Source organism: Callithrix jacchus, chromosome 16 (assembly GCF_049354715.1).
Source record: "Callithrix jacchus isolate 240 chromosome 16, calJac240_pri, whole genome shotgun sequence".
In the NCBI taxonomy this organism is placed as follows: domain Eukaryota; kingdom Metazoa; phylum Chordata; class Mammalia; order Primates; family Cebidae; genus Callithrix; species Callithrix jacchus.
In genome coordinates this window covers 42,590,493-42,617,057 of record NC_133517.1, presented here as the reverse complement: position 1 = coordinate 42,617,057, position 26,565 = coordinate 42,590,493, and the positions used below count along the sequence as shown (strand labels likewise).

Here is a 26,565-nt window from a genome sequence, read left to right as displayed (position 1 = left end):
AGCATTGACGTGTTTTTCTACTTCCCCTTGATCTTCATCTGTTGAGCTCCTAGAGATGAGACTATTTAAGTATGAAACTTATTTTGGATTATTTATCAATACCTGAAATTTATTTCACTCTTTTTCGTTTGTTTGTTTTTCTTGTTCGATGCCTTCCTTTCCCATTAGGTGGTAGTTTTATGACCATACAGTTTATCTTAATGATGTATTCCAGTACCTAGACAGTGCGAGGCACACAGGAAGCACTCAATAAACATTTTTGAATTAATTAATGAGTAAATTAATTCCTCACTGGTGGTTTACTGCACTTGAACTCTTCTAGATATTTTCAATATCTCTATAAACACTCTTTAATAGGATGTAGGTAGAAACTGAAAGGAAAAAGATTTTTAAGGATATTTCACCACAGTTCGTGACAGTTACCTCTAAAGATGTGAAAAGGAAAGCATAATTTCTCCAGCATGGAGAAAATACATAACTGCTAAGAGTCCATGTGTACTGAAGTGATAATTTGTCTTGACAGAGTTATCCTACATTTGTAGAGGGCTTTGTAATTCAAAAAATATTCGTATACATTTTACTTTTATTCTCACTGCTTCATTTCTGAATGTTGGAATTTATTTGTATTTATTATTTTTTAATTTTGTGGTGCATGATAGATGTATATAGTTATGAAGTACATGAGATGTTTTGACTCAGGCATGCAGTGCATAACAATCACATCATGGAAAATGATTTATCCATTCTCTCAAGCATTTATCCTTTGTGTAACAGACAATCCAATGATACTCTTTCAGTATTATTTAAATATGTACAATTACATAATTATTGATTATAGTTACCTTATTGTGCTATCAAATTCAGTCTTATTCAGTCTTTCTATTATTTTGTACCCATTAATCATCCCCTCCTCCCTTCCACCCTTTTCAGCCTTTGGTAACCATGCCTCCACTCTCTATCTCCATGAGTTCAATTGTTTTGATTTTTAGATCCCACAAGTAAGTGAGAACATGCAATGTCGATCTTTCTATGAATATCTTACTTTGTTTAACATAATGACCTCCAGTTCCATACATGTTGTTGTAAATGACAGGAACTCATATTTTCTTGTGTGTGAATAGTACACCATTGTGTAGTAGGTAATACATTTTCTTTATCCATTCATCTGTTTATGGGCCCTTAGGTTGCTTCCAAATCTTGGCTGCTGTGAACAGTGCTGCAGTAGACATAGGAGTGCAGTTCTCTCTTCGATATACTAATTTTCTTTCTTTTAGGTATATTCCTAGGAGTGGGATTGCTGGATTATATGGTAGCTCTGTTTTTAGTTTTTTTAAGGAAGCTCCAAACTGTTTTCCATAGTGGTTGTACTAATTTACATTCCCACCAACAGTACACAAGTGTTCCCTTTTCTCCACATCCTCATCGGCATTTTGGCTTTTGGATGTAAGCCATTTCCATTGGGAAGGGATGATTTCTCATTGTAGTTTTGATTTGCATTTCTCTGATGATCAGAGATGCTAAGCATCTTTTCATATACCTGTTTTCTTCTTCCGAGAAATGTCTATCCAAATCTTTTGCCCATTTTTAAAATCAGATTATTAGATTTCTTCCTATAGAGTTGTTTGAGCTCCTTATAAATTCTGATTAATAATCTTTTGTCAGATGGGCAGTTTGCAATTTTCTTTCAATCTGTGGGTTGTCTCCTCACGTTGTTGATTGTTTCCTTTTTTATGCAGAAGTATTTTATATTGATGTGATCCCATTTGTCCATTTTTGCTTTAGTTTCCTATGCCTGTAGGGTATTCAATAATTTTTTGCCCAGACCAATGTCCTAGAGAATTTTCCCAATGTTTTGTTGTAATAGTTTCATAGTTTGAGATCTTAGATTTAAGTCTGTAATCCATATTCATTTGATTTTTTGTATGTGGCAATGGATGGTGGTCTAGCTTCATTCTGCATATGAATCTCCAGTTTTCCCAGCACTATTTATTGAAGAGACTGTCTTGTCCCCAGTGCATGTTCTTGGCACCTTTGTCAAAAATGCATTTACTCTAGGTGTGTGAATTTGTTTCTGAGTTCTGTATTGAAATTTAATCTCAGAGGTGAAGTGACTCAGTCTGCTTACATAGTAAATGTCATGGAAATAACTCATCTCTGCCAATTGCATTGGAAGGTAATAGTCTAGTCTAGGAGTTCTGTAGGCCCTCTTAATTTAATTTTAGTCATGTATTTGGAATAGTTTGAAAGTCCCAGTACTTATTATATAATTTTGGGTGCTGCTTATTACATTTATGATAAACAATTCAAGATATTACATATTCTTATGATTCAAACTGAATATTACATATTCTTATGAGTAACTCAAATGAGTAAAAGTTTTCTACTTTTACTCATTTGAGCTTCTGTAACAGTATTAGCGTAGCATATCATTGACATTCTAATGGTTATCATGAACAGTTAAACTGTTACCATTTAAAAATACTTAATTGTATTTATAAGAATTTTCAAAATACAGTACACTAAACAAAATAAATACATTGCAAGTTGAGACTGATATAGGATAGCAGTAATCAGTGGGCAGAAAGCTTTGTGTTCATCAAAGCAAACTTCATTTCAGGTATTAATTAACTTTAAAATAAGAGTTTCGCAGTGTAAATTAAAAAGTAAATTAAGACAGAAGTTACTACTTATATCTAATTTAGGATATTTTATATGAATTTTCTTTAAAAGAAAGTGTCCTAAGACTACATAAATTTGAAAATCATTTCCTTCATGCAGTTTTTGCTAAGAATTTTAACTATTTGCAAATAAGAGTGTCCTAAAATACTTTTAACTGTTAACCAAACCCCAACAGTTTTGACATTTTTTGCTTGAAAAGTGTAGATTTACTCTTTTATCTACATTAATTAAATCTTAAGCAAATAAAATTAATATTTTAATTGAAATATGATCTTGGTGATGTGTTTTGACAGTTTCTCATGTTATTTTGCAAATAGTTTGTGAGTGTAAAATTAAAAGGCTTAAAAATGCATTCCTAGTTTTAATGGGAAGGATGAGATGACAATTGCTTTTTTAAAGTTGAATAATCACTGGTTTATGAAATTTACTGATTTATCTTTATACAAACTATAATTATATTGTTTACATTAATTTAAGAAAGACATTACCTTCACATTTTTCATGAATCTATTAATGTATTTATCCAACAAATGTTTTTTTAAATATTTTTTTAGAAATTCATTTTTTATCCTTCTTTTTGTCACACGGCATTATATAATGTATAAGAATGGAGCTTACAGTGCAAAGAGGGCTGATGGTGATAAATTTCACAAGTAAAAATAAAGTTTAGGATTAAAATAGTATCTTATTTTTCAATTAAATCGGAGAATTAAACTTCCTATGCAATTCCACCTTCAAAATGTGACCTATCATGAAATGAGTGAAATCAAATCAACTTTTCAAGGCTATATTTAAAATAACATTAACAGAACCGAATGCTTCAAGTTTATAGAATGTTGGATAAGGCTTTGAGGTTAAATTGATTTAGTATCTTTGACTAAAATTTGCGAATCACTGAAAATTTGATGGGGAAATATGAGCATGTAATTTTGATCCGTCATCTACCTTTATTTGATGTTTTAGAGCTAAGCATATGTGAGTATTCCCAATGTAGGTCTTTTAAGATGTGTCTCTGTGTGTAAGGGGAGTCCAGCCTTGTGAACATGAGTGAGTATATCTGCAGAAATCCATTGCTTATGAACAGCTTTAGGAAATCATATTAGGTATTTAGTTGCCTAATTAGGGGAGTAGTTTTCATTCAATTTGCCTTTTGCTTTACTTTTTTTAGTCAGAGTCTTACTGTCATCCAGTCCTGAGTGCAGAATGGCATGATCATAGCTCATTGTAACCCTGAACTCCTGAGCTTAAGGTATCCTCTTGCTTTAGCCTCTCGAGTAGTTGGGACTGCAGGAGTGTGCTACCATGATCAGCTAATTTTTTATTTTATTTTTGTAGAGACAGGGTCTCACTATGTTGCTCAGGCTGGTCTGCAACTCCCGACCTCAAGCAATTCTCCAGCTTTGGCTTCCCAAAGCATTGGTATAACAAGTGTGAGCCACTGTTCCCAGTAGCATATTTATTTGATCATATGTGTCTTTGTCCATAAAAGATGCATGATATATATATTACATTTAAGTAAATTATATTATGTCATAGATTTCCTTTTTTTATATCCAAACCCCACAACAGGTGTTGGGATTTTAATGGTTATACAGCATGCCATTGTAATGATGTATTTTGTCATGCCCCCTTATGAATATTTTAGTTGGTTCTTTTTTCTCTTTCTTTTCATTGCTATTTCAAATAACGTGTATTCCCATATATTTTTTGTGCTTGTTTCATTATAATATTGTAGCATTGTATGCACTTTTAATTTATATGAACTTATAGACCTATTTATATTTTTGGTAAAAAAAAACAAGCCTAACACTTCAGCTAGTGTTCATCTAAAGGACTTTATCTTCTTATCCAACATTGGTAGAAAAACTGGCTTGATTAGATTTACTTAAAGATGATATAAAACCTATAAAATCATGTATGAGTATTATATGATCTATTGAAGGGATTTTTAGAAGTAATTTTATGTATCTTTCATGGTGACTTGAGTCTAATCACTAGGAATTATACTATGAAATTGCATTTTGCAGAATATTTTCCTGGCATAGGCATGACATTTTGAACATTTACTTTAAAAACCTGCTAAATGTACTTTTTAAATTAAATTTAAAATGTTATAATGATTTCTTAATATTTTCATCACATATATGTATATTAGCTTTTGAGTGCAAATAGTAACTCATTTTCAGTAATTTATCATTTATAGGTAAAAATTGCTTGAAACCTATAACATGAAAACAGAGTTACATAGGAACAGAGTAGAAAGATCAATCCCTCTTGTAGTTGTAAATTATTTCCAGCCACATAACACAAGAATGTTAATTATTTACAAAGAAAAAAATGGAAATTAGAAGTATGTTTATGACATTGACCATTTATCACTCAAGTGGTTTGGGGTTCTTACATACCATAAGGAGAGTGTTTGATACTGCGGAGCTTTTCTAGAGAAACAAGATGTAAAGTACATTCTCCTTTGAGTCCTGCAGAGTTGCCAGGATGACTAGTTTGTTGAAAAGAACCATTTGGTGTCCTTCCTTCTTTTTTTTTTTCTTCTCACTTGAGTGAATCACTATAGAATTTTGGTAAGTACAGGAAGAAAATGACAAATTTTCCCAGCAGATTTTTCTAAACTAATCTTAATGGAACTTTTCAAGTGCTCTTATTTAATTCATCTATGTGTTAAGTGGTGTGTTCTCCTAGCGCTTTGTCCATGGTGATAGTAAAAAGTGGTGCTGCTTAAAATAAAGTCTGTGGCCTGATGGTTGCTGTTTTGAAACAAGAATTGAGATTTCCAAAAAAGTTTTACTGAATAATGTTGTGCTTCAATGTATATCTTTGTGTTCTCTCTCTCACTTTTCTAGTAATATATTTTCATAGTATTTTGTAAAATACTGGTTTGTGGTTGATTGGAAATGGAAATAAAATGGTCGCTCATATAGATAGCTTGAGAAATACAGGTACGGAACATAGCACATTGCATTTACACAGTTTTAGTCTTTCCTAGATTATATGCTTCTTAAATATAGGGATTGTGAAATTCAGTTATTCATTTATTCTCATATTCTGGCATTCATTCAATAATGCTATTAACATGGTGTTAGTCACTGATACCCTGGATGAATAAAACATCATCCCGTTCTCAATGGACTCATGATCTCCGGGAGCATTTCACTATGAGAGTAGTTGCCTAAGTGTTTATAGATTAAGTAAACATTCCTAGAATAGAATTTTGTTTCTTTAAATGTGTGTGTGTGTGTGTATGTATGTCATATATACTAAATGTATAACTTTTTTGATTTTTAATCTTCTGGCATTCTGTGTAAAATGCCTAAATTTCAAAAGTTATCATCACATATAAATAATATTCAATTATTCTTATAATTTAAGAATTCTGAATAAGAACACAAAAATATCATAGAGACTGATATTCTTAGTAGTTTACCCAAAGATCTGAATAAATATTTGAATGATCTTTTACCAGATTGTCTCCAGCTCAGAAAAAAAAAATGAGAAGAGCACAAAAGTATATCTTTCTATCTTTAGATTAAAATATCTAGAAAAATACTGATAAAATCAATAAATAATATCCTGCCATTGTCTTAAAATTTAAAAAATGAAGAATAAGATTTTTTTAATTCCTTACAAAGATTACACATATTTTGACCCAATCTGTTTCATATTGAATGGAAACAACCTTGCATCATAACTGTGAATGCCATTACTGCCTGCTGGTTCTGCCAGTATGCTTTTGCATATTCTTGATGACCAACAATATTACCTAAATCAAGTCACCCAGCTTTATGTTCATCTGTTTGGTTTTTCTTGTTGTTGTTTGTACAAAAATGTTGTGTGGGAACCATACTATGTTCCCCAAAGTACTGCTGTGATACTTTGCTCCTTTCTAATGTTTGGTGAATTCCTAAATGTATCTACTTTGTGCATGCCATATGTTCAACTGCTGTCTCCAATTCCATTATAAAGCTTATGTGAGTATTTATATAATCATTCCCCAAAATAATTCACTCTGAAGACATAATTTCAGTAAGCAGAGAGTGTTCAGCTTACTTGAATAATATATAACACTTATTTGTTGAATAATATATAACACTTATTTGAATTCTTACTGTGGGCTAGACATACAAAGTGTGTGTATTTTTTTCTCACAATAGTCCTCAGAGGTTTATTGTTTTTATTCTTATTTTATAGATGATAGACTGAAGGCTCAGTGGGCCTATGTTATTTGCCCAGGATGACAGGGCTAGTAAGTAGCAGAGCTCAAACTTAAGTCTAGTTCTGAATCTGAAAACCTCTAACTCTGACCCACTAGATTATTTTCATCTCATTTTATATGCCAGGATAACTAGCATTTTCATTATTGCCTAAATTGATTATTGATTATTTATAAATATGGCCCTTTCATTTTACATGCATTGTTATATTTTCTGCCTAACAAAACACATGTTGTTACTTCCAAATATCTTCAAAGCCCTTGGCCACAGCTATGGTTCTCAATATGCAATTGTTGAATATTTACAAATGCGGCTCAAGTGAGCTAAAGAGAAAAATATAATGATTTCCAGGGCCCACGCCTCTAATGGCTGTTGTCTTTAGTTTTGCAAGGTCATATACGTACATCACAATGAGGAAGGCCATATGCCTGGAAACAAACTGCATGAAAAGCTTTTCTGTTCAGGAGTTAAGCAGTGATCTATTTGAGTTTGAATTAGAGAGGATTCCAAAAAAGTATTATAACCTGAAAATATTAGAGTCCCCCCCCAACACATACACCAGGTATGCAAAGGGAAAGTCACTGTAGCTAAACCTCCAAGTGGAAGTTTACTCTGAACTTTTATCTTTTCAATATTTTTTGACTTCTAATGAAAGTATGTTACTTGAAGGAATAAATCTTATATATATTTGGGGCTGGATATTAGCACTAGCTATCAATAAAGAGCAAAAGCAAAAAAATCCATGATGTCAAGTAATCTATCTTTGTGTATCTACCTTAACAACCTAGTCTGAGAACATGATAAAAGTAGCAAGTTAAAAATTACCATCAATTTAGTAAATAAATGCTGAACATTGCATTCGTTTACTAGGAATTCTGTAAGAGAGTTGCACAGACTGGGTGGTTTAAACAACAGAAACTTAACTTTCTCACAGTTCTGGAGGCTGAATGGCCAAGATCAAGGTATGGCAGGTTTAATTCTTCTGAGGTCTGTCTCCTTGGCTTGCAGATGGCCACATTTTTGCTGTGTCCTCACCTGGCCTTTCCTGTGGGTGCATGCCTCCTTGGTTTCTCAATCTCCTCTTCTTAATGTATGAGCACACCAATCGTATTGGATTAAGGCCCACCCATAACACCTCCTTTTACCTTTAATACCTCTGAAAGCCCTTTCTCCAAATACAGTCATATACCAGAGTACTGTCGGTTAGGACTTCAACACATGACTTATGTAGATGATACAATTCAGTCAATAACAGGTATGAATTATTCTAAGCACTGTGGGAACTACTAAGAGAATGGATCACATATCTGGCTTTCAAGGAGTTTGCCATTCTGTGTGGGACCAAGTAAAATAGCCACAGCATGAATGCATGGGTGACCCAGAGGTAACTTCAGCCTTCCTCATGGTACCTAAAGTCAGGTGACCTCCTTTGAGTAGTTGGGAAAGTGTTCTTTGCTCAGTCACTCAAAAGCTACTTATTTTAAGAGGGCACTTTTCTTATTAGAAAATGTAATTATTTCATCAAGGCTATATACATGAAACACCGAAAAAACACTTTAGTGAGAGCATATGATTAAGGACTGAATTAGTGCTTAAAGTAAATTCAATTAGAGGACAATATATAATTCCGATTTTCAAGTGGGAAGTTTGAGGTGTCACTAGATAGAGTAATTGATATGTACTTTGAGGAATAGTTAAGAATGAAGAGAAAGATTGTAGAATTATCTGAGGGGATGTGATATGTGATACTTGAAATGAAAGTGGATTTCTCTGGGGCTAAAGAATTGTGGGCAGCAAACAGCTTGTGGTATGGTATTTAATCATGAGATGTGTTGAATGTGAGTGAATAGGAAGGCAAACCAGTGAGGAAGCTGAAGGTTGTGTAGCTCTATGGAAGCTCAGGCAGAGATTATGATGCAGAAAATTTCCATCTTTGAATAGACATTTCTTAAAAGAAGTGAAAATGGTCAAAGAGATATGAAAAATGCTCAATGTTACATAATCATCAGGAAATGCAAATGATTACCACGATGAGCTATCACCTCACCTGTTAAGATAACTATAGCAAAAAGACAAAAAAGATAACAAATGCTGGCCAGAGTGTGGAGAGAAGGGAACTCTTGTACTCTTTTAGTGAGAAAACAGATTAGTACAGCCATTATGGAAAACAGTATGGCGATTAATCAAAAAATTAAAAATAAAACTTTTATATGATCCAAGAATTCCACTTTGGGAATTCAAAGGAAATTAAACCAGTAGCTCAAAGAGATATCTGCACATTCACATTCATTGCAGTGTTATTTACAATAGCCAAAATATGGAAACCTAAGTGTCCATTAATGGATGAATAGATAAAGAAAATGTTTATACATATATATATATCATATGTTATGCTATATATAATATATAATTTACATTATATTACATTATATATACAAAGAAATAGTATTCAGCCTTAGTAAAGAAAGGAAATCCTGGCATGTAAGACACCATGGATGAACCTGGAGGACATTATGCTAAGTGAAAGAAACCAGGCACAGACACAAATATTAAATTATATTACTTATATGTATAATCTAAAAAAGTCAAAGTTGGAAGCAGAAAATAGAATCATGGTTGCTTGGGAATGGGGATGGATTAAATGGGGAGATATTAATCATGGTACAATGTTTCAGTTATGATGGGTGAAAAAGTTTGGAAGTTCTTACATACTCAGTACAGCATTATAATCAATAATACTATATCATATACCTGAAATTTGCTAAGAGAGCAGATCTTAAATATATTTGCCAAACCCCCCAAGAAACTCTGTGAGGTAATGGGTACTTTAATTAGCTTGACTGTGATAATCATTTCATAATGTATGTAAATATATATGTGTGTGTGTATATATATAAATATATGGAAACATTGCATTGTACACTATAAATGTATATGATTTTTATGTGTCATACCTCAATACAATTAGAGGAAAAAAACACAAAAGTTTTCATCAAAGTAGAACTTGCAATTTGCTCTTTGAAGAAGTTAGAAAGGCATTTAACTTGTTAGGGCATTATTAGGAGGGGAGATTTTTAGTTGCAGAGTTCTGTTAGCAATAGTAAAGAAAAGATCAAAACCACCATTTTTCTGTCAAAATTTTGAGTTTTCTTTATGGGCTGTTGGTATACATATTAGATTATGATACTCTCTAAGTAACATAAGATTGATCAGCTATATGAAGCTCTTTTCTATAGAGTATTAAATTGTAGAATCACTAATAAAAGCCTGTGTGTTAAACATATCACAGAAACAAAAATTTTGGGGTCTGAAATTTTTACATCACATTGACAAAATACCATTTTTCTCTTTAAATCACATTTTTCTTTGTGTCTAAGTATATCAGATGTACTGACAGATTAGAAACATTGTCATGAGTGATCCTTTTCCCCTCAAAATGTGATCGGTACCATTTTTAGACCTACTCTCAGCTTCATTGTGTCTAGAAAATTTTTTTAAACTAATTGGTAAATAGCCCTACTGTTACATCTGTGATGGTTCTTAATCACCTCAGAAGGGGCATAAGCTTTCTCTGAGGGCTTTAAGCTTCTCAAGAATAGAGAACTTTGGAAAAGGCCAGGGAGCTGGCAAGCAGATGACCTGCCTACAATTCCTGCTCTGGCTTTTGAGCTCATCCCACACTTTCTTGCTTCAGCCTCAGTTTTCTCATCTATAGAAATGATGACAATTTTTTTTTTACTCTTTCTAGTTAATGGAATGATTGACAGAATCACTTAGGCTAGTGTTATTCAAATGCATTATTATTAGTATTACTTCCTATTTAAAATGTTTAAGTTAAAAAATTTGAGAAGTTTTAAAGCAGGGATCACAAACAAGTCTAAAACTTCCCCTTTATAAGAGGGTTCTTTAATTCAGGTACCTGGAAATAGCAGCTGTGACTAGCAGCCCAGGGTAAAATAGATGAATAAGGAAGGATGTCTTTTAGCTGGAAGACTGTATTGGCTTCATGAAGCTCTCATCCCTTTGGGAGTTAGGTGAAGGCTGTAATTTAGTTTTAAATTGGAGAGACTTTGTATGTACCCACATACACACATTTAATAATAAATAACATTTTAAAAGATTTAATAAATATTGCATAAACATCCCATTCCTCCACCAAAATAAAGAAAAACTATGTATGTGAGATATTACAAGAAGCCTATTTTCAGGAGGTATTGTCTTGCTGATATTCCCTGATATCCAACAGATGCATGCACAGTTTTCAAAACACTGCTGCTGGTTGAACAAAATGTAAGTTCTGGTTCTTTGTAACCTTCCTTTCTGTGGCCACTTTGTGGTCCCAGTTATGAAAGCTTTTTAGTTTTAGTGCAATGTGCCATAAAAAGCACAAATTTTAAATCTTACAGATCTAGACTCAGACACTAGCTTTGCATCCTAAGCTCTAAAAGCTTCTTCCTTTTGTTGGAAGGAAAATGGGGATGGTAACATCTAACTCTAATGGTTATTGTGAGTATCACCTTTTATAAACGGAACCACTACAGGGCAAGATTTTCAATAAACCATGGTTTCTTTTTTGTAACTCAGTGGTCCCTCTGTCAAACTTAGAAATGCCTGAGAGTTATAGACAATTTCAGTATTCTGATTGAAACCCCTAGACTCAGATTCACCTGAGCCTAGGATGGAGCTGGAAATCTGTGCATTAGAAGTTCTCCAGTTTTTTTTACAGTGCTATTGGGTGGGAACCAGTGCCATAATACCATCAGATGAATGAAAAACATGACAAAGTAGATTTGGCATTCAAGTGTAGTGTTCTAATACTCTTCATTTCCAACTATTTCTGAATAGGTAGCAATCATTATTTGCACAGGATACTGCTTCTTTGTATTTTTCATTTCATATTTCCTCCTCTTTGGCTGACAACCTATGTAGTGTGATTATGAATTAATGTAGCTACTTTTCTCATATGGAAAACTCACACAAAGGCAAAGGCAGTTACTAAAGAGGACTAGTGACAGCATTATTGGAATTAAATGTGTACTTCTGAAGCTGATTACTTTGGATTGACAGTACACAGCTCAGGGTAGATATTCCGAAGTTTTTTATATGCATCCTACTTTTTTATATGCATTCTAGTCTTGTGGCTTCAGAATTACTTAAGCTTAATAATAAATATGCATATATATGTATGTGTATGTGTGTATATATATATATAATCTTAATTGCTATTCAAATTATTTAAATTACTTTTAACCAGATTCTGTATTGACAGCTGATTTATCTTTAAATCCTTTATTTAACATTTTAATAAATAACGTTTAATACATTCTAGATTTCTCAAAATGGATTTTTTTTTCAAGCAACTACTTATATTACCACAGGACCAGGAGTGCTAGTACCAGCATGAGATGCTTCTCTTAATTAGAGGATCATTCACAAAAACTATATTTCATTGGCTTAAAAAAAAAGCTACTGTGATGTAATAAATATGTACAAGCACTTATTCAAGAGTCAAAGTAGAAATAAAGCATAAATCACCTGCTCTTCTGGGTCATTCCCTCTGCCAGTGCAGAAAATTTAGAAAAGTTCATAATACAGAGTGTTTTATTTTATATTTTGGCAGAATCCAAGTTGTAAGCATATGAGCCACGGAAAGCTTATTGTATAATTTGCTCAATATGTTTTATTATATTTTATTTTCACCAACTTAATTTTTCAGCAAGACTCTGTATTGTTCATACTTGTATAAGAGGCAGCTACACATGGATTATTCATCTCACTCTGTTTCCATAAACTGCATCATCTAGCATCAGCATCATCACTAGCTCCATGTGCCTAGTGAGTGCTCAGCATTGACGTATGAATGACTAGCATAACCTCCATGTTGCTTATATAATTCTAGTGAATAATACTGCAGTTTTCTATAATGTTTAAATGTTGGTCTCTTCCTTAATGCTTTTTTATTATTTTATTATCACCAGTAAAACATATCACCAATTCCTGAATACCAACTGTGTGTATATATTCTGTGGTCACTGTCTCTAGTGTTTATATAATCTCTGAAAGATCAATATGATCCTTATTTTACAGATGATGGAACTAAAAAATTAGGTCACTTGCTCATATCAGTCATCAAGTGGCAGGGCAGAGATTTGAAAATCTATCTCTTTGACTGAACTGACCTCTTTCTTGCATACCATAGTACTTCATCATAACTCCTATCACAGGACTGCTATTACCTAAAGATCATAGGAATTAAAGTTCTTGAGGCCCCTCGGTTAATACTGTAATGACTGGTCTTGATTTGAAATGCACAACTACTAGCTTTCCAGTGGCAGCTTGGACTGGGGCCTAGAATGGTCTGTTCTGTGTTTGGTTGTATAAATGACTGCAGCAACTTGCCCGTCTTCTCCATCAAGCTACTGAATAGTAATGTAATTAGATCCAGCACTTAGATTTTGCTTCCTCCCATGATATTTTCTATCCTTTGGTGATTAGATTACAATGTCAATGATTATCATGCAGTTTCCCCACTCTAAGCAATAAGCAGCTCTCTATTCTGTGTTTGAAAATGGCTGTAAGGTTAATCCACTAACTGCCTGTACCTTTATCCAAAATTATACACTGATGAATGGTGATGAATTCCATGAAATTCAGGAAACTGCCTTGTTAGCTGACACCAAGATGTGTTATGATTTTATATAGCTGTGTATAAATGTTTGCAGTCAATCAGAATCACAGGAAAACAGATTTAGAATTATAGAAAATAAATGAATCTGGAAAATTAACCCTAGGGAAAAATCTGTGGAGACACAATAATAATAATAATAATAATAAAACATTATAAAAATTTATTACTTGTCTACTATCAAGCAATAGTGCAAGCACACTGGATGAATTTTATTGCCTTTAATATTTCCAATAACCAAGGAAGAAATTGAGGTATAGGGAAGGTAAGTCCAAGGTTATAGGACAGAAAATTCACTGTTGCAACTCAGGCAGTTCTAGTCCAAAGTCTGTGTTCTTAACAATTGTGAATTCTGCCTCTTAGAAAGCTCTTCTGAGTATAAAATAGATAAAAATGCAGTTGAGTATAAATTCAGATTTAATTTACATGAAATTTCATAACAGAGGTTAATAATTCTGAATATATATTTTGTGTAAAACATATTTTATATGAATTACATCATTGTAGTATAGTCTGAAAAATAAATGGAAATTTAATTTATTCTACATTATATATAGATTTTAACATAAAAGCTGTATTCTAGCCTTCTGCCTTACCATAAATTATATTATCATTTATTTGTTTATATTTGTATTTTCAAAACCATGATCAATAGTTGATACCATCCTTATTACTCCATTTTTTTTCTGGGGAGATATGATTTTCCCAGTGTTTAATTTAAATTAGTCATAGAGACATGTGATAAGTAGCACAAAATCACCAGCAAGTGAATCTCAGGCTTAAAATGAGAACACACATTGATCTCTGAAGACACAAGGCACAACGGTTACTGCTTCATCTAAATTTTGATGAAATAGTTTCAGTATTCAGGAAAAAGATTTGATAACAATATTTGGAGCTGTAGGTGGAGTACAGGTAGTATAAATGAGGTAAAGCAAGTGTGAGCAATGTATAAAGAGAAATCTCTCCATTGAAAAACAAAACTGATAATTTCAGTATTTCCCTAAAAATATGCTCTATGAGTTTATGAATATATACTTGAAAAAGATCAGTATTCTCTTAGGCATGCTTTTCTTCAATTACCTTTGCATATTTGAAACAAGCTGTTTTATTGGTGGTTTTTATCTTAAAGAATTTTTAAGAAGATTTAGATGCATAAGAGAATGACATTTCAGTGGTAAATAAATAATACAATAAAAAGCTGTCTGCTTACATAACTACACCCAGCAAATGAAATTTTTTGAATGATTAGAAACTGTTCTTTATAACATGCCTAATGAATTGTCATTGCTCTCTTTTCTTACATTCTGGAAAATGCTCAGAGTATATAGACACAATTGATAACTGCCTTACTGTATGAAAGTAGAAATTTTCGGCTGGACATGGTGGCTCACACCTGTAATCTCAGCACTTTGGGCTGCCGAGGCGGGCAGTTCACCTGATGTAAAGAGTTCGAGACCAGCCTGACCAACATGGTGAAACCCTGTCTACTAAAACTCCAAAAACTTGCCAGGCATGGTGGTGTGCACCTGTAGTCCCAGCTACTCAGAGGACTGAGGCAGGAGAATTGCCTGAACCTGGGAGACAGAGGTTGTAATGAGCTGAGATCACTCCAGCCTGAGTGACAGAGCAAGACTCTGTTTCAAAACAACAGCAACAACAAAAAGGTTAAAAGAAAATAGAAATTTTCTGCAAATAATAAAAGTTTGTCTTACATTTAATTATTTTGAAGACATGCATTTAATTTTATTTTTAAAATTCTTATCTTTTTGAAATTTATTGTATTTGGAATAGATTAGCTTTCTTTCTCAAAAGGAAGATTATGAATGTGTGTATATATGTCTCTTTCTGCTTCAAGATAAAAGTAATCACAACATTAATACAAAATACATGCTACTGAATATGTGTTAGATAAATCCCACTTTGAAAACAAATCCCTGAAATGAATTTCATACATTTCCATTAAGTACAGAGAAGTATTACAATTACATATTTATATTTTGGTTCTGTCCTTAGAATATAGATTTGTCAATTGAACAATTGACAGACATACATATGAGAAGTTATGTATGCAATAATGATCAATCTATGCCTCAATATGCCTTTTTACTATAGGAATGATTTTCTCATATATAAAAGTTTCATTAACATTTCCATGATACTTTTTATTGAACTTTTCAATTGATATTACTGGAAGTTGAATGAAGAAGATGTTAATAGAGTTTAAGAATTTATTATTAAAGTTCCTCTATTTTTATTTCTAAATTATTAGCACATCAGTTTGTTTCGCCTTTAGCTGATTTTCTTTGCGATAGCTGTGGTTCATTATTGTTATCAATTGCCACAACCTGTATCTAATACTTTAGGCTAATTATTTATAGAATATATTTAATTAGTCAAATTACCTTAGGTTGTTAGGTTGTTACCTTGGGTAGAAAAGATAAGGCAAGGTAATTAGGCACCTTGTAAATGAACTCTGAATAATGAAAATTGATAAGTTGCATATAAGGAATTGGTATCATTTCGTATACATATAATAAGCAATAGAACTGTGGATTTTTTATGTTCAAACTATTTCTGATAATTAGATTGATTTATATAACCCATGATGGAATGAATTTGTGCTTTATCAAATGACTCTGTATTCTTTATCAAATTTATGTAAACAAAGTAGAGAAAATATAATATTTGCATATTTATTTATATTTGGCATAAATAAAATTACATATTTACTAAAAATTTTATTTACCTAAATACTTCTAAAATGTGCAATAATGACTTATTTTGCCATTTTAGTTATATGTTAAATTTTTCAAATACTGTGAGAGGCAATCTAATCTTATTTATTATAATAGCCATAGTAACATTAATATTCCTAAATGACAAGAATTAATTGAGACATTATTCCTGAATTATATATTAACCCTCTTCAGTGCTAGTCAAAGTGTCATACATTCATTAAATCACTGTTTCCTTTCAAGTTTGTTGGGAGTCAGAAAATAAGGATTAGCAGTTAAGACCATTTATGCCAAACCACAGAGTAATTTTTACCTATTGCATTTAATAAGTATTTTGGCTTTTTTGTGTGTCATGTTTTGTATCATTTTTCTAGTAATTAACTTTTATTTTATCAGTCAGTGACAGATTGATGGGGGGAAGGGGAAGCCTGATCCATCCTCAGAGATTTAAAAATCACTAATTTATCTGATTTATGATTCAAAAAGTTCAGTACTGTAACCAAAATATAATCCACATTGTAATATCATCACTGTAATAGGAAAAACTGTAACATTTGAGTAAGTGTCATATCAAAATAATTTTTAACATATATAATGCAAAAATTTGCATTGTGATTTGAATATGAAAACATTTTATTGAATTGGTCATCAGCACTAAAATGTGTCCTTTCTGTTTATAAAGAAAATATTTTGTGCCTTACGATTGATTGATTCTGAATAATGTAAAAATTCTTATATTTAAAAGTTTATTCATTTAACATGATTCTGAATAATGTAAAAATTCTTATATTTAAAAGTTTATTCATTTAAGAGCAATGTACTGTGCATTATATATATATATATATATATATATATATATATATATATATATATAAAAGCATATCCTTGCATAATTATACATTTACTTATGCTCGAGAAATATTTTTTAATTTCAGGCCCTAATTTTTAAATTGACCACTTCTGCAATTTACATCTTCATTTTTCCATCTATAGCTTCTTCTTTCTTTCCTGCCAGTTTACTTCCCTTTTATATTAACAGTAACTTGTTAGTCTTGAATTCATAAGCCAGTGAATTTCTTTATTTTTTAATGCCAAAGTTTGGTTGCTTTTAGTGATTTCTGGATCTTACTGCCTATACCAATTAATCTCTTTCCAAGGAACACAGAAAGGGAATTTTTAAAGAACATTTTGAAAAATGACACTTTTGGATAAGTAATTTGTACATATGGTAAACAACAAAAAATGGTACAAAAAGGCATACAATAAAATGTGTGTCTCTCTTCTCATCACTGCACATATACGCTGGAAGAAACTGTGGCCAGCTGCTTGTACGAGAAAATATAATATTCTCAGAACTTATAGTCCCAGAGTAACATGGCGATAAATGACAACTTCAGTAAACATTTCAGCCCCATTTTGCACTTATCATCTGTTAAGGAACATGACCTCTTTTCAGCGTTCTGTGACACAGGGCTGTAATTATATGTGTTGTATAGATGAGAAAACAGCCTTATAGATTGAAAATTTTGCAGGGATTTCAGATCCTAAATTTGAGATGACATAACAGATATTTTTGCTATAATTTCATGTATACATTTCTAACGTTTTGCAAAATTATACACTAAAATTTTTTAAGTTAATGGGAAAAAATGAACTTACAGTTACACCACCATAAGCCTATGTGCCAAGATCATGAAGAAATATAACATTATTTTAATAAAAGTCTCAGCAGAGTTAAAAAGAAATGTAAAATTTTTAATAAAGAAGTAATCAGGAAGTTAGAGAAAAACTTAAAAAAATTTTAAGAATACACTTTGTTGTATATATTTAAAGTATGCAACAAGATGTTACGGGCTACGTATAGTTAGTCAAATAGTTACTATAGTGGGCAAATTAACATATTCATCATCTCACATAGTTTCTCTGTTTTGTGTGCTTGTGGCAAGAATAGCTAAAACCCAGTCATTTAGCAGATGTCCCTGATGCAGACTCTTCACTTCTTGGGAAATATTAAGTGTACACCAGTGCTATCCAACAGAACTTCCTTTGTTGAGGGAAATGTTCTATGTCTGCTGTTTAGTATGGTAGTCACACAGAGCTAATGATCACTTGAAATGTAACTACTGTGACTAAAAAACTGAATTTTAAATTTTATTTAATTTTAATCTATTTATATTTAAATAGCTACCTATGTCTAGTGGCTACTAAATTGGAAATAGCAGGTATAAACCGATTGATTTTGACATTGTGCTGACATCATTTCCCTCTTCACTGATCCATATGAGCTAATTCACATCCTAGATAGACATGGTACAGCAGAATCGACTGGTCTTACAACTAGTATGCTGTGTTCCTGTCCTGAGATAATATTGGAACTAGCTTACATCTATATGCTGCTAGCATAGATCAACTTTGCAATAATAACACAAAGGGTTATAACGGGTTATAACCCTTTTAAATAGAAGCCTGCTCATCCCTGAACACAGCTTAGCCTCTGAGCTTGTGCAAACTTTCTGTATCATTAATATGTAAATCTTACCCTCAGTAGGTAAGCTCTTTCAAAACTGTGATCCACTTAGTGTGTCCTTGTTTCCCTGTGAATAATCTTACCAGACAAGCACATTTTGCATTTTAATTTGCTGTGTGAGTTTAGTTTCTAGAAACTACTAAGCCACTTTAATGTCAATATTTTTTATTAGCCAAAAAGAAGTATTGATTTCCAAAATAAAAATTGTGTAGTAAATACATATTAAAATGAATTTTATAAACCTATATTAAAGTATTTTAAAGACACTAAATGTTAAATATATTTGAACTACGTTATTTTTCATTTCATATGCGCACGTAGACTATCTTAAATAAAATAGTTGACAGAAGAGGATGACAGGCTGTGCAATGTTCAAAAGCTGGAGTGTATTTAACACTACAAGGTTAGGTACTATATTGTTACTTGGAAAGGGAAATAATTATGAGCTAAAGTTGGAAACATAAGTTTTTTTAAACAACTCATATATCTCATTTTTTTTTAGGCTTGTGGGACATAGTCCATATATAGTGGGAATTCTCAAATCCACCTGAAAAGCAGAATGCTTGAAGATTTACAATAGATCATCCTTGGAATTACTTTGTCTCACTACCTGTTTTCTCATAAAAATGGCTGCTTTTAATATTGTCTGCAGGACTAGGCTGCAAAATGATGATTGAGGATAAAACTAGGGGCCTAATAAAATTTTCCATAAACTAGTTCTCCTCATTGATCCAATTGTTTTAAGTATTGTTTTAAGATGTTTTCTTTTTTAAAAAGCATACATGTGGAATGGCTACATCAAGCTCATTAACATATTCTCTACCTCACATGCTTACATATTTGTGGTGAGAATATTTAAGATGTGTTTTCCTTAGCATTTTTAAGTAATTTTAAACTATTTTTGCAATATGTTTTAACATATTTTCTGAAAAAATTAGAATATTTAGAAGAGACATTCTAGAACATTTTACTTCACCATTTGTGGAAACTATGGATGAGTGGCAGCCATTTTTTGCAAGTAGACAGACTAGTCATAGACAATTTATTTAAGCCAATTTCTAAGTTAATAGCTGAAATTATGATATGGTTTAGGTCTTTGGGGAGAGTAAGTGGGAGAAGTAACCTTATATAATTGCAGAGAAACTGTCAGGGCTAGTTACACTATCCCAGCAGAAATATTGCCCAAGTGATGTCTTGCAGAACGATAGCTTCCTATATATCATCAAACTGAAGATGCCATTGACTATAAGATACATCATTATTTTTTAAAAGGAAAAATGCCAATAATTCAACTATGACATGCCTTCAATTGCAAAATATGGTCTGTGTTCAGAGCTGTTAAAATGTGCTAAATATGTCTTTAAAATTACATGAAACGGTAATTTTTTTCACAAAGATTACCCTGGTGTGATTATTTTGTAAATAATTCAGACTGTTATCAGGACAGACCTTCATTCTGTACAAGTCAGAAGTCCAATGAGATTTCACTCCCTCTGGAGAGTGTTTCTAACTCCAAGTCTGATTAGAATTAGATGCCTGTCCTGTGAGTTCCTACAACACCTGTATACAGCTGCACTGAAGCTTACCTCAACAGTCATTTATTGATTTTCTGTACCTACCACACAATTTCCAAAGCCCTGAGGGCATATGATAACCTTTTAAAAAATCGTAACATAGTGCCCAGCAAATGGTTGGTGCCGAATGACTCTAATGAAGGAACAAATGAATGGATAATACACAGAAGTGGTGCTGATATGTAGTAGCCACAATATCAAATTAAATTTTTCCTTTTAAACTCTTCCAGAGAGTAACTTCCCACATCCGAATAATATTTCAGAGACAATTTCAAGTTATGCTGAAAGCCAGAAAATTTAGAGAGTTCACTGATAATGTGATGCAGAACTAAAAACTGAAGGTAGTTACAGTGAACTAAAATAGAAAACTATATACAAGAAGAGTTGACATTGTGTACTGATATGGTTAGACTTTGCGTCCCAACCCAAATCTCATCTTGAATTATAATCCCCACCTGTCAAGGGAGATACCAGGTGGAGGTAATTGGATCATAGGGGTGGTTTTCTCCAGGCTGTTCTTGTGATAGTCAGTTTTCTGATGGTTTTATGAATGTTTGGTAGTTTCTCCTGCATTCATTCTCTTTCCTGCCACCTTGTGAAGAAGGCGCCTTGCTTGCCCTTCTTCTTCTGGCATAATTATAAGTTTCCTGAGGCCTCCCCAGCAAAGCTGAACTATGAGTCAATTAAAACTCTTTCCTTTATTACTTACCCAGTCTTGGACAGTTCAAAATTGACTAATATATGTATTAATCCTTTATAAATTTTCTGGGTTTTTTTTGTGTGTAATGATATACTTGTCTATTATCGCTAACATTTCATATTAAGTGTAACTTAAAAATAAATAAGACGTGTGTGTGTGTGTGTGTGTGTTTAATAAAATGGAAAATAAAGCATGCTTCTTTCCAGAGAAATGGATAAGAATGCAGGGTGCCACATAGCATAACTGAGTAAAAGGAAATAAAAATAAATTATAATACTAAAATTTGTTAGGTAATAATAATTTTGATTGGGTCTAACAGGATAGTATCCTACTATCTTATAAGGTAAGGAAATGAGGATATTGGAAGCAGAAAATCACTGCTTTTTCCCTCTTAAAGGATCACAATAACAGAATATAGGTAGGTAGGTAGGTAGGTAGATAGATAGATAGATAATTATGAATCAATAATAGAAGATTGGTCATTCTTCTTATGCCTTGTGAGGTAAAATGAAATCCTTTGTATTTTTCTATCACAACATTAACAGTTTGATTTTTTAGATGCCTGATATCCCTAACTTAGTCATGTCAATGAATGTTTGACTAGGGTACTCAGCAAAGTTTACCATCCTTCGTTGCATAATTTGGATATGGTCAACCAGTGCTTCATACCAAGATAGCTAATTGTATTTGGTAATATAGTATTCACTCCTCTCTTTAAAATGTTGTATTATTAAGTAATGAGATTAATACTGCTACTGTTGTAAACAATTATGAAATCTTAAGTTCTTTAAGACTACACAAAAGTATCTGCACTATTTTTAAATATTCAATCACTTGATTTGTCATATAGGTAAGTGTGCATTTTTGAATAATTTTGCTTGACACAACATACATGATTTTGCTGTGAATCAAAGGCCAGTCTTTATGTACATGGTGAAACATGGTATATTCCTATCCCTGGTAAACATACAACTGGAAAGCACATAATATTCTTGTCCTGTAACACTAACTTTTAGGAAACATAGTTCATTCTAGAAATGATTGACATAGGGCTCATTGTTTTAAATACTTTTATTGAAGATTATGATAAATGATAATAAAAATGAAGAAAAAATATAACCAATTTCCCAATGTCTTCCTGATTTTTACATCAGAGCATACTTTTTTATGCATCTATAACAACCATTTGAAACAACTTTTGCATTAGCCAATATTTTATTTCCCCCAGATGATGAAAGTAGACATTTATTTGAGTTTCTTTTGCTGTGAGTTTTATGCAATTAAGTCATACAAGAACCATTTTTGTAAACCACTGCCTGGAAAAATTAAATGGAAATTGTACATAAATGATTAAGATTGCATTATTAATACAACTAAATTTTTTTATTCCTCATTAAAATTTTTATTTTTATTATTATGATTAATTTTTTTTTTGAGACGGAGTTTTTCTTTGGTTACCCAGGCTGGAGTGCAATGGCGCAATCTCGACTCTCGGCAACCTCCACCTACTGGGTTCAGACAATTCTCCTGCCTCAGCCTTCTGAGTAGCTGGGATTACAGGCACGCACCACCATGCCTGTATTTTTAGTACAGACGGGGTTTCACCATGTTGACCAGGATGATCAAGAGATCTCTTGACCTCGTGATCCACCTGCCTCGGCCTCCCAAAGTGCTGGGATTATAGGCGTGAGCCACCACGCCCAGCTAAAATTTTTATTATGTATATTTACTTTATTAATCTAAACCATACTATCTTAGTGAACCTCACGAAATTGTAAATCATTTAAAAATTTTTATCAATATATTTATATTATGTGATATTAGAATGTATCTTGCTGGACACTTTATAGAAACACTATTTTCAATACATTCAGGTGAGGTAAGATATATTTTTCTTGTATTTCCTCCTAATGATATGGTTGACTATAAGAGAACAATAATCACTATTGTCTCAAAGTAAATAGGCTTTGAGACTCATTAACCACCTTAATTTTGCTTCAGCTATTAATCTGAGAAGGCATTTATTACTTTGCATATTACAGTGCAATAGAGAATATCAGTTAATTAATTCCAGTGGGAGATTTTGGTATCATCATAAACAACATTTAAAAAAATAAGCTAATCTTATAGGAAAATGAAAAGAATGTCTGTGTATGTGTGTGTGTGTGTGTGTGCACGCACACACACATGCACACAAAGAGAGAACTGCAAGTAATACTGTTTTCACATTCGTGAAAGAGACAGAGTTATAGCTCAAGAATTTACAGGACTGGAGGTGACAGAATACACTTTGATAGGAAATCAGTATAGTGTGGCAGTTAACTGTGTAAATTCTGGGGAAATCTCGGGTTCAGATACTTGCTTTATTGATTATTAGCTGTTAGACCTTATGCAAGTTACTTCTCTTCTCTAAATCTGGGGTTTGCCAACATAAAGTGGAATAAAAATAGTAACCCAAAAGGAGTGTTTTATAAATTAAGGTACTGTATGTCAAATGTTCACAATTACTGTAAATAAATCTTGGCTGTCCTTTTCCCAATCATATTATGACACAAAGGCAAGTCTAAAATTAAAGTGAGAAAAACTTAGCACCTCTTATGTTTCAACATCTCTATGCTTGGATATAGGTTCACTGAAATAAAAATGGAATGGAAATATCTGTTCTGTACTCTTGGGATTCTGGTGTTCATTTTCCTGGAGTCTGCTAGTGTAATCTGCTAGTGTAACAGACAGTTGCTGTGTTTTATACACAATCTTAAGTATTTATTTTTGTGTAATTATAATTTATTTTAAATATCTATCTTTGTGTTTAGGCTTAGCATGACTATTGTAAATATTTTGAGGTAAATGGATACTGTGCCTATGATATTGGGAAGTAAAATGAGCATTGCTTAATCACCTATATCATGGCTGCATTAGTATCAGCTCCCCCATGAGCTGATATTAATTTCCAAAATACTGCATTGTGAAAGATGAATGGTATGCAGAGGTAAATTATTATTATGCTTGCAATAATTAAAGAAAATAAATTAAAAATTGATTACAAGTGTAAGCTGAAATTTATCCATATAAACCAATTTATTGAACCAATTATTTATTTATTTATTTATTCTTTTTTTTTAAATTAAGATGGGGTTTCACCATGTTGGTCAGGCTGGTCTTGAACTCCCAACCTCAGGTGATCCGCCTGCCTTGGCCTCCAAAGTGCTTGGATTACAGGCGTGAGCCACCACACCCAGCACCAATTATTTATTGAACACCTGTTATGTTCAATTTTCTGTGTTACATCTATGCTGTGTTAATACACTAATTTTATTTATATTGAAATACATATTTAGCAACTGGGGATACAGACACAAACCAGATATAGCTTTGAGCCTGAATTAAATTTTAAAATGCTGGATGCCATAATAGAAGTACAATAGTGAGTCATGGAAGCCCAGAGATGGATCTATCTGATCACAGAATTCTAGGAGGGTTTTCTTAAGACTGCGATGATTAGATTAGAGTGGAGGATATGCAGAATACTTTATCCTACCTTAGGAGATGAGGAAAAGACAGCACATGATTGCCTGTACCGTGGAAATTTATGAGTAACACTATTCTAGGGGATCAGCAAATCCTCACTGAAAGGATGTATTAAGTCACTTTGGCCAACAGTAATCTGGTTCTTGCTGCATGCAAAGACCTTAAGAATTTATGTAACATTGAGGACTAACCTCAGCTTCTTATGTATCAAGCAGAGGTGAAGGAGTGGGTTGGGGAAATGCTATAAGAAGATCAAGTATTTGGTTATGAGATAAGAGTGGAGTGATTGGTCTTGACAAATAGACCTGTTCAAATAAATTCTGAAAAGGGAAACTTGTAGGAATCCAAGTGCCAGAGGGGCTGTTATTGTAGTACCACTACCTGCCATATCCATCTTGGAGAATTTCTCCATTTAGAGAATATCCTGTCTTCAGACTTAAAGTGAGAATTCTGGGGGCCAGGTAGAGGAAATGAGTCTTCCTATCTTCCTCCTCTTTCTCACTCCCTTTGCCCATCCTTGCCTTCCTTCCTTCATGTCTCTTTTTAAATATCTAGAATTTAATATTTAATGCTTTTTGGGTTAATAAGTTATACTGGGAGGGAGTTAATAGGCTCTTTTGTCTTCAACTCATGTGACTGGTTCAGACTGATCGCCCAGTATGATATATAAGCAAGTAAAAACATTTGCCTTTTTGGTGGCACTCAGGGATCACAGGAAAAGATGGGCAAGGACCATGGTACAAGTTTGGGATAGTCACTGTAAGAAAAGGGAGATGGAGCTGAGCAGAAAGAATGCCAAAAAGTGGGGTGTTGAACCACGAACTCTGATTGAAGCATGAGTTAGTTACTGCCTTAATCTACATAACGCAGAAATTTCTCTAGTAGCTCTCAGAACAGAGTACTTGGTTGGAAGGAAGTTTGAGATTCCAGGGTATAATCAAGGAACCCTGTTTGTGATGCTAAAGTTGAATGATTTTAAGCTGCACAGATGCTGCAACATCCTGTCCTGTACAACTTTTTAAGTTTTGTGGGAAGTGCACATAGTAAATGATCAGTAAATATTTCTGAATGAGTAAGTGAATGTGTGAAAATCATTAGTCAATATGATCAAGAAAATGTGAGACCAGAGAGTTATGAACTAAATTATTCCAATATGTCTATAGAAGTTGAGATGAAAAGGAATCAGGTACCCAAGACTCAGCTATTACTTAGATATCCTAAATCTTTATGGCCAGTAGCTTACTGGATATCTTCCTTTGAGTATGTACTTCCTTTGAGTATGTAAATCTTAAGTTTACCCTAACATAGTTAGATATTCCGATTTTCATCCTTTGCAATCCTTCTCTTTCTCTAATATCAGTCTTATACACAGATAAAAATGATCCCTACCCTTGGCATTGTGCTTACTGTGACTTCTTCCAGCTATAGCTCACTCTCTGGGGCAAAATTGTCATGCTCACTGCAAGGCAGTATTTTCCTCCACATGTAGACCAAGCTCTAAGTATTCTGAGTCCAAGAGTTGCTTTCCTAAATGGTCCATTTTCCACTTTTGGCTCCGTATGGCTCTCAACCCCAGGTTCAACCTCAAAAAGGTGAATGGTGTTACTAGTGTGTATACCTTGAGGCTCACCAGCTGGGTATCTGCACTGGTGGGAGGGTGGACAGAACTGGATATTTAAATTGGAGTGTCCAAATGAATGCGAGTGAGAATGCTGGCCGAGAAAAATATAGCAAGGTGTGAAAAATAAAGGGGTTAGTCTGGGGGTCAAGGGCTATCATTCTCTGTGCTGCTATACTCCTGCACAAAATTCCAAGGAATTTGAAAATTATGTATTTAAGCTAAGCATAAAGTTTATTACTAGGGTGTTTTTGTAAATGTAGACCAATACAACATATTATTTAATGGAT

At 32.9% G+C, this 26,565-nt stretch overlaps 1 protein-coding gene across 17 annotated transcripts in view; it reads left to right on the top strand.

Annotated features, from left to right (window-relative positions):
- RALYL (RALY RNA binding protein like) overlaps positions 1-26,565 on the top strand; it is a 765,327-nt gene that overhangs the window by 15,029 nt on the left and 723,733 nt on the right. The gene's annotated exons all lie outside the window — the stretch shown is intronic.